This window comes from Lissotriton vulgaris, chromosome 1_2 (genome assembly GCF_964263255.1).
Source record: "Lissotriton vulgaris chromosome 1_2, aLisVul1.2, whole genome shotgun sequence".
In the NCBI taxonomy this organism is placed as follows: Eukaryota; Metazoa; Chordata; class Amphibia; order Caudata; family Salamandridae; genus Lissotriton; species Lissotriton vulgaris.
Window position 1 is genome coordinate 239,941,541 of NC_141686.1, and position 12,428 is coordinate 239,953,968.

General features: G+C 45.2%; 1 protein-coding gene across 2 annotated transcripts in view; it reads right to left on the bottom strand.

The window, feature by feature from the left end:
* GPBP1L1 (GC-rich promoter binding protein 1 like 1) overlaps positions 1-4,556 on the bottom strand; it is a 411,897-nt gene extending 407,341 nt beyond the window's left edge. For both annotated transcript variants that reach the window (XM_086953160.1, XM_086953159.1), the window contains exons 1-2: positions 4,375-4,556; positions 91-1,130 (exon numbers count right to left, since the gene is read on the bottom strand). The gene's annotated coding sequence lies outside the window, so the exon portion shown is untranslated. The remainder of the gene's footprint in view (positions 1-90; positions 1,131-4,374) is intronic.
* Between the last annotated feature and the right edge of the window lie 7,872 nt (positions 4,557-12,428).

Consider the following 12,428-nt stretch of genomic DNA (forward strand, 5'->3'; position numbering starts at 1 on the left):
TAAAAAAAAAAAGTTTATACTTCTATTCTCAAATGCTCATTTAAAATATTAAAACATGCTAGATTGAGAAATGTGAAAAAAGAACTTTACCCAGTATGTCCCTCTTTCGTCCAGTTTCTTTCAATGCGTTGCACAATGTACAGTTCTTCCTTTCTGCAGAAGGAGGTGCCAAATCTACCAGCTCCCTCAAGAGGGTAAACAATATTGATCGTCTTCAAGGAGGTCTGGTATCCACTGATGCACCTGGAGCTGCACTGTGTGCCAGCCACACCTCCTTATTCCTTCAACTGCACATCTTTCCCAATTTCCAAATATATGTGAAGAAAAAAGTATACCTAAAAAGGTAAATGTCTCACAAAGGAAAAGAAAAAGGTCTGCCACGATCACTTCATTAAAATCCCATTTTCCTTACTGCAGCAGCACTGAATCCCGTTTGGTTCACATTACCTAAATTGCATCCAACATTGAAGGGCATTTGCGGCCAGTGGGCCCCAGGCTATGCACAATGAAAATGAGCATAAGCTTGGAAGTTTCCTTTCTTCAAGAAAAATCAAGCAAATGTATTTTCTTCCCGTCATATGGCGCTCAACCGGATGCCTTAAAACATGGGTTCCATTTTAAGCCCTACAGTGTCTTCATTTTGTTCCTGTGAGTGTTAAAATAAGAATTATCCCCTTGAGAAATTATTCCATCTTTAGTTTCTTGACTGATAATTAAATACTTTGCACATGGTGTAAGCCTTGTAGGTTTTTTAGTGAAACCTATAATAAAAATAGGGATAAATTTGATGCTCGCAATGTAAGTTGCTCATCCCTTCCTACTCGTTATCTCTCCCATCTGCTGGCATTTTAGTAAAGAATGGACCTTCCTTGGGAATTGTAGCTCATTGAGGAAAAGGAATCCAATTGCAATTCACAACAGTAAGAAACATTCCACTCCCTGAGGTAACATCAAGGAAAAAATAGCCTCCTGGTCACAACATCCAGAAAAAAGATCCACTTCCAGGTCACAACATCCAGAAAATGAAATAAATTCCAGGTCACAGTATTAAAACGATTTGTTTCGGGGTCACAAGTTCTCAGGATAGCTGCATTTCAACTGAAACGTTGTTCTTGCATAAATGTAATTCACTGCAAAAATTAAAGAAAAAAAAGTTAGTTGACATTGTAATAAGGATATTCATCCCCTCAAACGTGCTAATCATAGTGCAGCACCACTAAAAGATCCAGGACCTCAAAATATCAGTTGAAAAGCAAATGTTTGGGCCAAGTTAACCATGCATCACATTATCAATTCACATTCGATGTATTCGTTAAGAAAATGGAAGCGTGCAAAAAGTAATAAACATTGTTGAATGTAAGAAATGAGAATTCCTTAAAACCTGAACAGGTGAAGAGCATTTAGATAGGTCTTTCTTGTATGCTTTATTCTCGTGGAAAGTACTCGGATTGCACAGCACCGAATGGGTAAGCAAACTTTTCAAAAACATTGTGGTGTTGCAGATTCGGCAAAGCGTGCAACTTCCTCTTTTTATTAAACAAACTTTATTGCCTTTTGCATATATTTCTCTCGTAGCACATTATCACTGTTGCATGTGAACATTACGTAAATGTAGCTTATGTCGCATCTGTCAACTTTTGCACAAACAATTTGTTCTTGCATTACTATTGTCTCTGGTGCTGTAGTGCATTCCCAGGCCTAAAATGCCTTCAGACCCCAACACCCAAACAAACGTAAGCTCCACCCCCTGCCCCCAGCATTGCTGTCTCCTATATCTACAGGATGTCTCCCTGTGATCACATCTATTATTTCTCGTGTGTAGCTCTATCACTCGGTCGTCATTATCCGGCTCGAAACCCCCTCGGTGCATAGGCTTCTATGGGTCCTCAATCATCCTAGCGCAACTCCCTCTCCACACTCCCTGTTTTAATTTGCTCTAGCAATCTTTAGTCACCAGCCCGGAAACAAAGACTGAAAGAGAAGAAAGAGGTAATCCCCGTGTACTTCAAAAATAACTTCGATATTTAAAAACAATCAGTTAGATCTGTACTCTGAATTTCAACTCCTATTCATCTACTCTTGATATCATGGTCCCCATCATGACCGTGTCCATGATAAATAGTAAGATGAATGTATATGCAGAAATAAGTACTCTCAATGGTGATTTAACTATCTAACCTGACAGACCACTCCCTTTCAATTGTAATGGGCTCCAGTCCACATTCATGTGATGCAGATCCTGCAGTGAGGAGCCTTGGGCGTCTGACGTGGAGTGCTTGGAAGTAAATGTGAGTGAGCAGGGTGAGGCATGATGCACTCCCAACAGGTCGAGTAGCACGTCAACATCCGATACACAGGAGTAAAGCTCAAAGCTACCCAAAAGACCTGCGCCCTTGTCTAGCACACTCCGTATCAAAGCACCTGCGGAAATCTGACAGTACAAGGGACAGCTGTAGGGTACTTGGAAGAGCATGGGGTTTTTAAAACAAGTAGTGCAATACGACACGTATTAAACTGTGCAGCTTCATATTGAAGGTTGTGACGGCATAGTAAAAACATGAGTAGAGAGCGATACAAAACTGCCTCAGAAACCTGAGTGGTGACAGTCAGCAACACTACAACACAGCACACTGAGTGAGCAACTGAAGAAACAACAAGGGTAAAGTAATCAAGGCCACTGGTGGAACCCACAAGCCCTGTGCCACCCTTCCATAAAGAACACATGGCACGGAGTGCATGACTATTGTTACTTCGGCTGCTACCACGTTTAGGTGCAGGAGTATAACCGTATAAACTACTCCCAGAGAGAAGTGGTACAATCAGTTTGGCAAATGCATGCACTCACTATACCCCAAAATGGAAAGCTTAACTTGGGAAATATGCTGGAGTTCATAGAAAAGAATTGCACTGTAAGTAAAGGAAGCGAATTCCCACGGGGTGTTCCGTCATCTGCATGTCCACAAGCAACCATCGAAGCAATAACATGAAGGGATAGGGCAATCCAAGTGTTTATAGCAACGGGGCACACTACTGGCCCCCAGCTTCGGGACACCTCGCCTGAGGTCGCTGCGCGCTTTACAAATGCGGATTATTATTACTATTAAGTGACCAAAATACCAACAGTGCATGCGATAGGGAAAAATGTCAAAGTAGGAGATATTCGATCAATGTTTCTGGATAGGCCTACATGTAAGGTTAAAATGACACCTACGGATTTACTATAACACTTACGGTTTTCAAAAGATTTGAGCGTACAGTGCAGCATTGAATAAAAATAACAAGACTAAAATTAGAGGGGGGTACAAAGTATGAGAAACCAATATTTGACTCGCATTCATAAAAGCACTTGGTGGCTTTATAAAACAAGTCAAAGAAAAGTTTCAAATTTGAGTTTCTGAACCCATTATCACACCCTGGCATGCGAACCTATAAAAAACATTCAGGAAACGGAGAAATGTTACATTATTCCAAGGAATAACATCGACCAAAACTACACGAATACTGCCACACCTGAGCCTGACAACTGCTGTTAAGGAGTCTAACCAGCTAAATGTGGAAGTGAAGGCTTGGTGTTTATAGACGCAGGGGGCGGGGTGCACGAATATTTTGGTGTGCCTCTATCTGCAGAACAATGCAGCCAGGCTAGCTGGAGGGAAAGATCTAAAAGCGAGTCTGCGCGTCGGAAAGAGACACGGGCAGTAATATTTGGGGGGAGGGGGGACAAACAAGGTAGGCGAGCGCGTGCTGTCAAGTTGCTGCACTGTACCTTTAAAAACCTAAGGCGTGCAGGGGGAAACAACTGCATGCCGCCTGGGCTCCCAAAGAGAAATGCTCGAACCTCTGCTTATCTTGGTTGCCATTCTCTGTGTGTGCACACTACCTGCACCGATGGCCCCTCTCCCTCCCTCCCGTGTGCCCGGGCAATGGGTACTACATGCGGAACGTCCTTCCCTCACAGGTATCATCGGGTTTCTTACACAGTAGCAGCACCGAAGCTGCCTACTCACCCACCACCCGAGGGGACTCCAAGGCCTCGTGTTACAAACAAGGCAGATCCCGCCCCATATCTCAGGTCCAGTTCACACTGAACTCCCAAGGCCCCTGGAACGGCCCAGTTCCGTCCGTCCCAGGAAGAGGAGCGTGCATCCTAAACCCTTTGAGAATCCCGGAGAGCTGCAACTCGCCGTGCCCCCGTTGCGTTCAATGCACACCCCCTATGCATCTCACAGATTGCAACATGACACTGACAGGCCAAGGCCCCCTCACCACACGCCTAAACCCTCACCTTGAGCCACCACCGTGCACCCCGCCCCCTCCCCCATGGACGGCTCAGATAAGGCCCAAGTGTATTACTCCAGTTGCCTCCGCACTCACCGCTATAGTGCATGCTCCACAATGCGGGCTCTAGACTCACGGGTCCGATACCTACTCCGCCCCCTCCGCTCCGTGTGGCCTAAGATGGCGGCGTACTATTCTCCTCCGGTTCCCCCCCCTTCCCGCGAGACGAAGCAGCACACACCACGCGCGACGCCAACACTGACGTGATGACGACACGTGATTTTACTATGCGTCTCACTCACGCTCGCCTACCTACACTGCCTGTCATCCAACCACGCACGCGCCGACGCTCGCCCCGCCTCCTATCCCAAACTTCGGCGCGCGCGTCACGGACGTTTAGATCTAGGTAAACATATCACAGTCCAATGTCTTCAGGGGGGCGTGGCTTCAGCTTCTGTCAGGTTTCTGTTTACCTGAAAAGAAGGTGGCCGTTGGGCCTTGGCCACGCCCCCAGTCCTTGTTTTGATATTTCTGTGGTAGTGCGTGCTTCACAGAGGAGGAAGCTACAGGTGTGCAGGAAGAGGCGGCGAGCGTGAGAGCAGAAAACGACAACCCGTCGGACTGCGAGATCGCAAGGAGTTTTTTTCGATGGACCGTGGAGTAGCCGTAGTTGAAAGGACTGTGGGAAAATAAAGCTTGTGGAAATCAAGTGACAAAGCGAGGGGTAGCACAACATGTACCCTGCGGACGTTTATTGAACAGCACCAGATGGAGTCGTGTCCCTATAAATAGATATTGAATTAGGCATCATTAGTAGGATGACCAAATGGCTCTTGTACACTACTTTTCTGTTCCTGGATATTGCTCTTACATCTCGCTCGTCTCGTCAGGTGTGTTGGTCCATTTAAAAAAAAAAATAAAAAATTGGGCATTTTTATATTTGGCAAACTCGACCTGAATGTGTCAGAGCGCTTTACATGAGCACCCGTTGCATTACAGACGGACAGACTAATTTTTTTAGGCAGTGGGAGATTAAGCAATTTGCTCAGAATTTTTTTTTTCTAGCTGACATGTCAAGAATGTTCAATTCTTTTAACCTCTGATGCGCATCAAATTTCCCCGCAGTGCGGGCGAATTTGACACGTGCGCAGATCCGACGGCCCCCGGCCGTCCTACCCACACACCCGACGTGGTCTGACGCATGAAAGGGGTTAAGGACACGGAGGCGAGGATTAGGCTTCTCTTTCTTTACTGAAGCAAATACAGCAGCCAATAAACTTTAAACTTGCATAACCCGAAAGGACTGCCCCATCCCCTGTATGCACCAATCACAGTACAGTTTATCCTTAGAGGGTGTCCAAGATTGTGGCAAGAAAAATATTGCTTCTTGCAAAACTCCTGGCATTTGCCAACGTCTCCTGAAGGTCTCCACGTCATGAGTGACAACTGGTCCTGTACCACTAGTGGATGAGGTTGACCCAGAGGGTCCAAAAGTTTCTGTAGGAACGAGATCAGAGGTATTTGAGAAGCACAAGACAACGGTACCGCCACTGGGAACCATGCTTAAGCCGTCTAACATGGGGAGATCAATATCACCTCCGCTTTCTGCCTGCGGACCTGTGCCAGTACTCTCTGAATCATGGTGAACGGAGGACAGGCATAATGAGTAACCATCGTCCAGGATTGAAGGAATGCGTCCGAGTTGATCGCAAGAGGATCTGGACGCCAACTGTAAAATTGAGGAATTTGCGTGTTTAATCTGGACGCAAACAGGTCTTTCGAACATGGACCCCACTTGTTGTCCAATCATTGGGATATTCTGGGGTGCAATCTCCAATCGCTGGAGTCCCGTAGGAAGCGTGAGTTCCAATCTGCCACCACATTGGAACTGCCTGGAATGTACTCCACTGTCACTGAGATGTGGTGTACGAGGCAATAGTGGCAGAAATCCTTGGCTATTTCCACCAAAAGTCGAGACCTCGTGCCACCCAGACGGTTGATGTATCTCACTGCTCAGACTTTGTCCATCCGCAGAAGTATACAACAACTCGCTTTCTTTGGAGAAAGTGTTCCGATCGCAAAAGAAGCTGCGAGCAGTTCTAGGCAGTTTATATGTAGTTTCAATTCCTCTGGGGACCACCTGCCCCTCATTTCCACTGAACCGCACCGGGCTCCCCAGCCCTATTGGCTGGCATCGGATTCTATCACTACCTCTGGGACTGAAGCGAATATGGCCTTGCCATTCCATGCGTCGTGTGTTCCAACCACCAGGAGATCTCTGTCTTGGCCTCCAAGGATAGCAGATCTGTTCCGCATAGCTCAAACCTTTGCGCAAATGCGTAATTTTCAGTCTCTGAAGTGCCCATTAAAGGAGGGGACCCAGTAAAGTCACCTGAATCGAGGAAGCTAAAAGACCTACTAAGCGTGCCAGAGCCCTCAAGGATATAGTCGGAGAGGCAAGTGCTCTCTTCAACTCTTTCTTGATTGAGATACTCTTTTTCAATGATAGTAGCAATTGCGCTTTCACAGAGTTCACTTGAAATCCTAAGAACTTCATCGATTGGGCTGGAGTCAGAATGGATTTGTCTCAATTAATGACAAACCCCATGTCTAAGGTAGATGAAGAAGTACTGTATCCACACTCTGTACCATAATAAGGATGTCGTCAAGATAAATGAGAAGTCTCACCCATCTCTCCCCCAGGTATTGAAACATTGGCTTGAGGAGTTTGGTGAAGCACCAAGGGGCGGACAAAAGCCCAAATGGCAATGCAGAAAATTCGAACCACTGGGTTCTCCATTGGAATTGTAAGAACCTCCGATGTGGAGGGAAAATGGGCCAGGTAAGCATCCTTTAAATCGAGACGCACCATCCAATCTTTCTCTAAGAGAAGATGCCTCAGAAAGTGCGTGCCCTCCATTTTGAACGGGCGACACACTACCCAAGAATTGAATTCCTTGAGGTTCAACATAAGTCTGAAACCCTGATCTTTCTTTGGAACCAAAAATATTGTACTGGTGAATCTGTGAGGATGGGGACCCGTCTCTATGACTGCCCCTTTTCTCATCAGTGAGGTCACTTCTTTGTCTATGAAAGACATCCCTAGTTGGGAAAAATGTAGAGGTTGAGTTCTGCGTACTTGCTGAGAGGAGGAATAAAACTCTATCTGAAATCCCTGTACTGTTTGAAGTACCTAAGGGTCTTGTGTCAAACAAAGCAATTCTGCCTCCCACCATTACTTCCCCAGCTTGAGCCGGATTTACTTGAACAGTAGGTGTCTCCGGTATTGTTCTGTCCTCTATAACCTCCATGGTTTTTCTTGCCTGCCACAGAGGTTACGGGAGGGGGTAGAAATTTGAGTGGTGGACCCCGCCGCGTCCTCGCTTATCGAAGCCTCGGCCAGTCGCTCAACCCCTGAAGCGTCCAGCCCTGGTACAAAGGCCAGTGTGGAACACCTTTTTAATGTTAGCCTGGGCCTTGTCTAGGGCTGAAAAGGTCGCCACATATTTTCCCAGTTCTTTGACGAATTTGTCTCCGAACAACAATCCATTCGCTAAGGTTCCTGCCTCAGTAGAGGACATGTCCGCAAGGTGCGGGTCTATTCTCATCAAGAAGGATCTTCTTCTTTCAGTCGAAAGGGCGCAATTCGCGTTGCCCAAGAAGCATAATGCGCTCTGTGCCCATTCCAATATTTCAGTTTGGTCAAGGGGGTATTGGAGTTCTTACCTCTAACAGCCGAATCAAGAATCTTTTTGAGCGGTCCGGATATGTCTAAAAGCTTATCTTGACAGCCTCTCCATGCCCTACCTAAGCCCTTCTTGGGATCTTTGGCAAATTTCTTCATGAAGGTGGCCATATTGGGATCAAGTTCTGGGGTGTCCGGCACCTTGCCCAAAAGAGAAGGTCTAGGACATCCTGATTTGAGAGTAGTACACACTTCGTGCTCAAAGCCCTGTCTGAGATTCTCTTGAAGGTAGTGCACCACCTCTACGCAAGACACCCATTCCGTTGATCTTGGGTGGATGATATTTTTTGGGATCACAAAACAGGTTCTTATTAGGGGTGTTGTGTAGCTTTTTAAGCTCCAAGTAATTTTCCAGATTAATGCCCTTATATAGGTACAATTCACATTGCCCTTATATAGGCATAGAAATCAATCCCTTATTTAGGCATAGCCCATGCTACCCAAATACAGGCATGGCTACTTCCACCCGTACCAAACGTCAGAACGATTTCTTGGAAAACCAGCTTAAGAAGTCAGGGACTTCCCCTTGCTTGAATATTGATTTGTCCAAGAACTCAGTTACTTTACAAAGAACAACTATTCCCTAGGGGTTCTTTCCTGGCGTTCGTATGCCCAACTTTACTTCAAACTATGGCATTCCTAAACACCTTCAAGGTATAAATATACCTTCACTTGCTATAGTAAGCTACGGTGGTTCGGAGCAGATCAACAACCTACTTGCCCGACGCGGCTCGCTACAGCAAGTACCGAAGGAAGCTGACTCTCGAGCTGACGCACTGATCAAGAAGCTGCTCTACTCCTGCTGAGAATCCAGCTCCAGTGTTTCCAAGTTCCCCTTGCGGGGTGTTGGGAAATCGAGTCCAGAGAAAGAGATACCAGACCTCCTTCATTCTAAACCAAGGTATGGAGCTGATTAGAACCTAGAGAAACCGTTGGTAGATTCTTGGCAAAAAAACTAAACCTATGCTAAACAACACTTACTTCTTCCCTCGTACTAGACTTAGGTTAGGTACATTGGGATAGGCGTATTTTAGAAGCACCAGTTGAGTATTTTAGCCTGTGTATTTATGTATGTATTTTTATGGCTTAGAAACCATATAATGCTTTTACAGTATTATTTTATAATACTATTCTCACTGTACGCATTATACTTTGCATTCTGCATAACGATTGTAGCAGTTCATTTCTCTTCCATGAGAAAGAAGACTGTTCAATAAACCCTTTTATTGAAAACGCCTGTCTCTCTATTTCTCTGCAACTCTGTAGAAACGAAGCATGCACAATTGAAGGACTCACAACTTCTAACAAGTGGGAGTCGCTGAAATAGCCTCCTTTTATCGACCCAGGAAGGTTGAAAAGCTGAGTGTGCACACACTGGTTCTTACTACACCGGAGGCTGAATGCGACCCGGGCACTGGTAAAGATTGAGGTTTCACCAGAGGAGCACGAAGTCTAGCCTCAACTGCCCTTCCAGCTCTCAAACCTGCCAGAAGTCGATGCACACGGTAACTGTGTACATTCGGACTAAAGCCTCGATGTCTGCAAAGCTTCTGACTAAAGCCTCAATGTCTGCAAAGCTTTCAACAACATTTTCTGCGCACCTACTGAGCTGAAATCACAATGAAGGTATTTACTGCACCCTATTCGCTTGCACTCATTTTAAACCTCATTTTAAACCTCCTTTGTTCAAAATGGCGGGGGTCTTAAGCTGAAGCAATAAATCCCCCCTGTACATCCAGGTGCCCACGAGGCTCCTCAACAACTCCAGATAAGACTCCCTCTCAGCAAGCTAGAAACGGGGCTTGCATGAATGGAAAGCGAAACTCCTCCTCCCTGCTCTCAAAGCAACAGTAACAAACAGAGGACTACTGTCTCTATCTCACCTATTTGGCGGCCATTTTTGACTAGTCTCCCTCTTGGACGGCCATCCTGGATTAGTCATTTTCATTATCTGAACATACACTAAGAACTTATCATTTTAGACTAATCTCAACTACCGAGTACTTTGCGCAGCTCTGTATCTACTTCTTGTGATAGAATGTTTGCCTTTTATTGCAGTATTATACTCCTACTTGTATTTTGTACATTCCTGTAACCTACACTAAGTTCACTTTACTGCACAGATTGCTACTTCATATATTTTGGTTGCTCACTAATGTCACTTTTTTTGATTTTTGAGTCCTGTAACCGATTGTTTGCATTTGTATGCTGTTCTTATATTTTATCAGTATTATACTTCCAATTGTATTCTGCACAATTCTGCAACCTGCACCCATTTTTCACTTTTCTCTCCTGTAATGCACCGACTGCTACCTCATATATTTTGGTCGCTCACTAGTGTCACTTGTGCTCCCTAGGGTCATTTTTGATCCATGTAACTTGTTGTTTGCATTTGTATCTTGCATTCAGCACATTTATGCAACCTGCACCCATTTCACTTTTCTCTCCTGTAATGCACAGATTGTCCTCTCCTGTAATGCACAGATAGTCCTTTGTACTCTCTACCACCCCTATATTACCCCTAGAGTGTTTCCAGTCACATCCCTCCTGTCAAGATAGAAGATAACTCTAATGACTAGTATACTATTTGATTTTTAGATTGTATCCATGTGTATCCCCTCCCTGTGTTAGAATTATAGCTTTTACGACTAATCGCCTGTGGAACTGTTGGAATATAACCAGGTGTACCCCTTCCACCGTGTGAAGAGATAACCCTATCCACTAGAGCAAAAAGAAAGGTGTTCCTGAAATGTGTAACGTAACTGATTTTAGGTAAAGTGCCTTGTAAAGGGGCAGCTGAAATTCCAGGAGCCTAGTCCCGACAGCTCGACGACTTCGGAGGGCTGGAAGTGGTCCCCCGCTACACGGCGGAGGAGGGCACTGGACATCGAATGCTGTCTTATGTAAAGCGCTCTGATAACCTAATCGGTTCAAGATCCTGAAATGTGCAACGTAACTGATTCTATGTAAACTGCTGTGATAACATGTAACGGAACTGGTGCTATGTAAAGCGCTCTGATAACCTAATCGGTTCAAGTTCGCGCTATAGAAAACTCTAAAAATAAATAAATAAATAAATAAGGAGTGAAATACTTATCTATTGTTTCCGCGACTCTGAGAGATATATTTCTTATTCTTGGGAAACAAAGTTGTCATGTTTATCCGGTTCTCAGAAGCGAATCCCTTCTTGTGTATTCGAGAAAGTTTCTAGTGACCTCTGAGTTAGCTGGCACACACACAATTAAGTTTAGTATATTTGATAGAGATCTAGTTGACCTCAGCCCTACCTCAAATCGATAGGATATATTATTCCAATGCGCAGAGCCTATTAGGAATATATGAACTACACTACAGGGGTTTTAGAGCTCACATTGTGAGTTTTGCGTTTACGCTTTTTTGCTCTAGTAGGTATTTCAGTGTCCTGATTGGAATCAGATGGGTACGGCGCAGCCAGAGAAGACACAGAAGGGAGGGAGCCGCCATAGCTGTGGTCCTTGAGGACGGTGGATGCCACTTAGGAAAAGAGTTCTGCTGAGGAGTGGCATGAGGGTTCACCCAAAGAGACGTCAAGATCACATTTTCCACAACTTTCTAGGGTTTTGTGAAGAGTTGCAAACCTTTTATTAACACTCTGGTCACTGAGCCATGTACATGATATCTAGGGCTTCTACCAACTGCTCCTCCATTTGGTGCTCATAAGGCACCTCCTCATACTCTGCATAGTCATTATAGTCTGCCCATTGATCGACCTCCTCGGAGTAGTATGCCACTGTGCTAATGGAGGTGTGGAGGAAGTTATGGGAGGAAGAACCCAGGGGTGATGAACTTCTGGCAACTGGAATTTAGCTTACTGACACAAAACTTGCATGCTCTAAATTAATTTCATTAGAATGTGGAGGGAGCCACCCCTTGCAAATCCCCTGAGGCAGAGCCTTAAATACGTTTATTCACCCCGTCAGGCGTTGAATATTACCGAGGATTGAGGCAGAGAGTTCACGCGTAAGCGAAGAGCCGATTGGTAGATAAGAACTCGATCTGGCTCTCGTACATGTGCGTAGACTGTGGCAACCGAAAGAGGACTGCATCCTCAAGCACACTAGGCGCGTTTGTCCCGCTCCACTCCCGCCACGATCAATGAACACAGAATTACCAATGCACTCGGAGTACTCAATAAGAAGTCCGCAATTATAGAAAGCGCTGTATTAAGCATTAATAACCATATGCACTAAGAATAATCACCATACAGTAACGTCGAATATACTTAACTTGCTGCTGCAGCAGCAAATAAAGAGGACGGACCATGGATTCCGGGACAAATATACCAAGTGGGAGTACTGTGATTGGTGCATACACTATGAGGGACAGACCTTCCGGGTTATGCAAGTTTAAAGTTTATTGGCTGCTG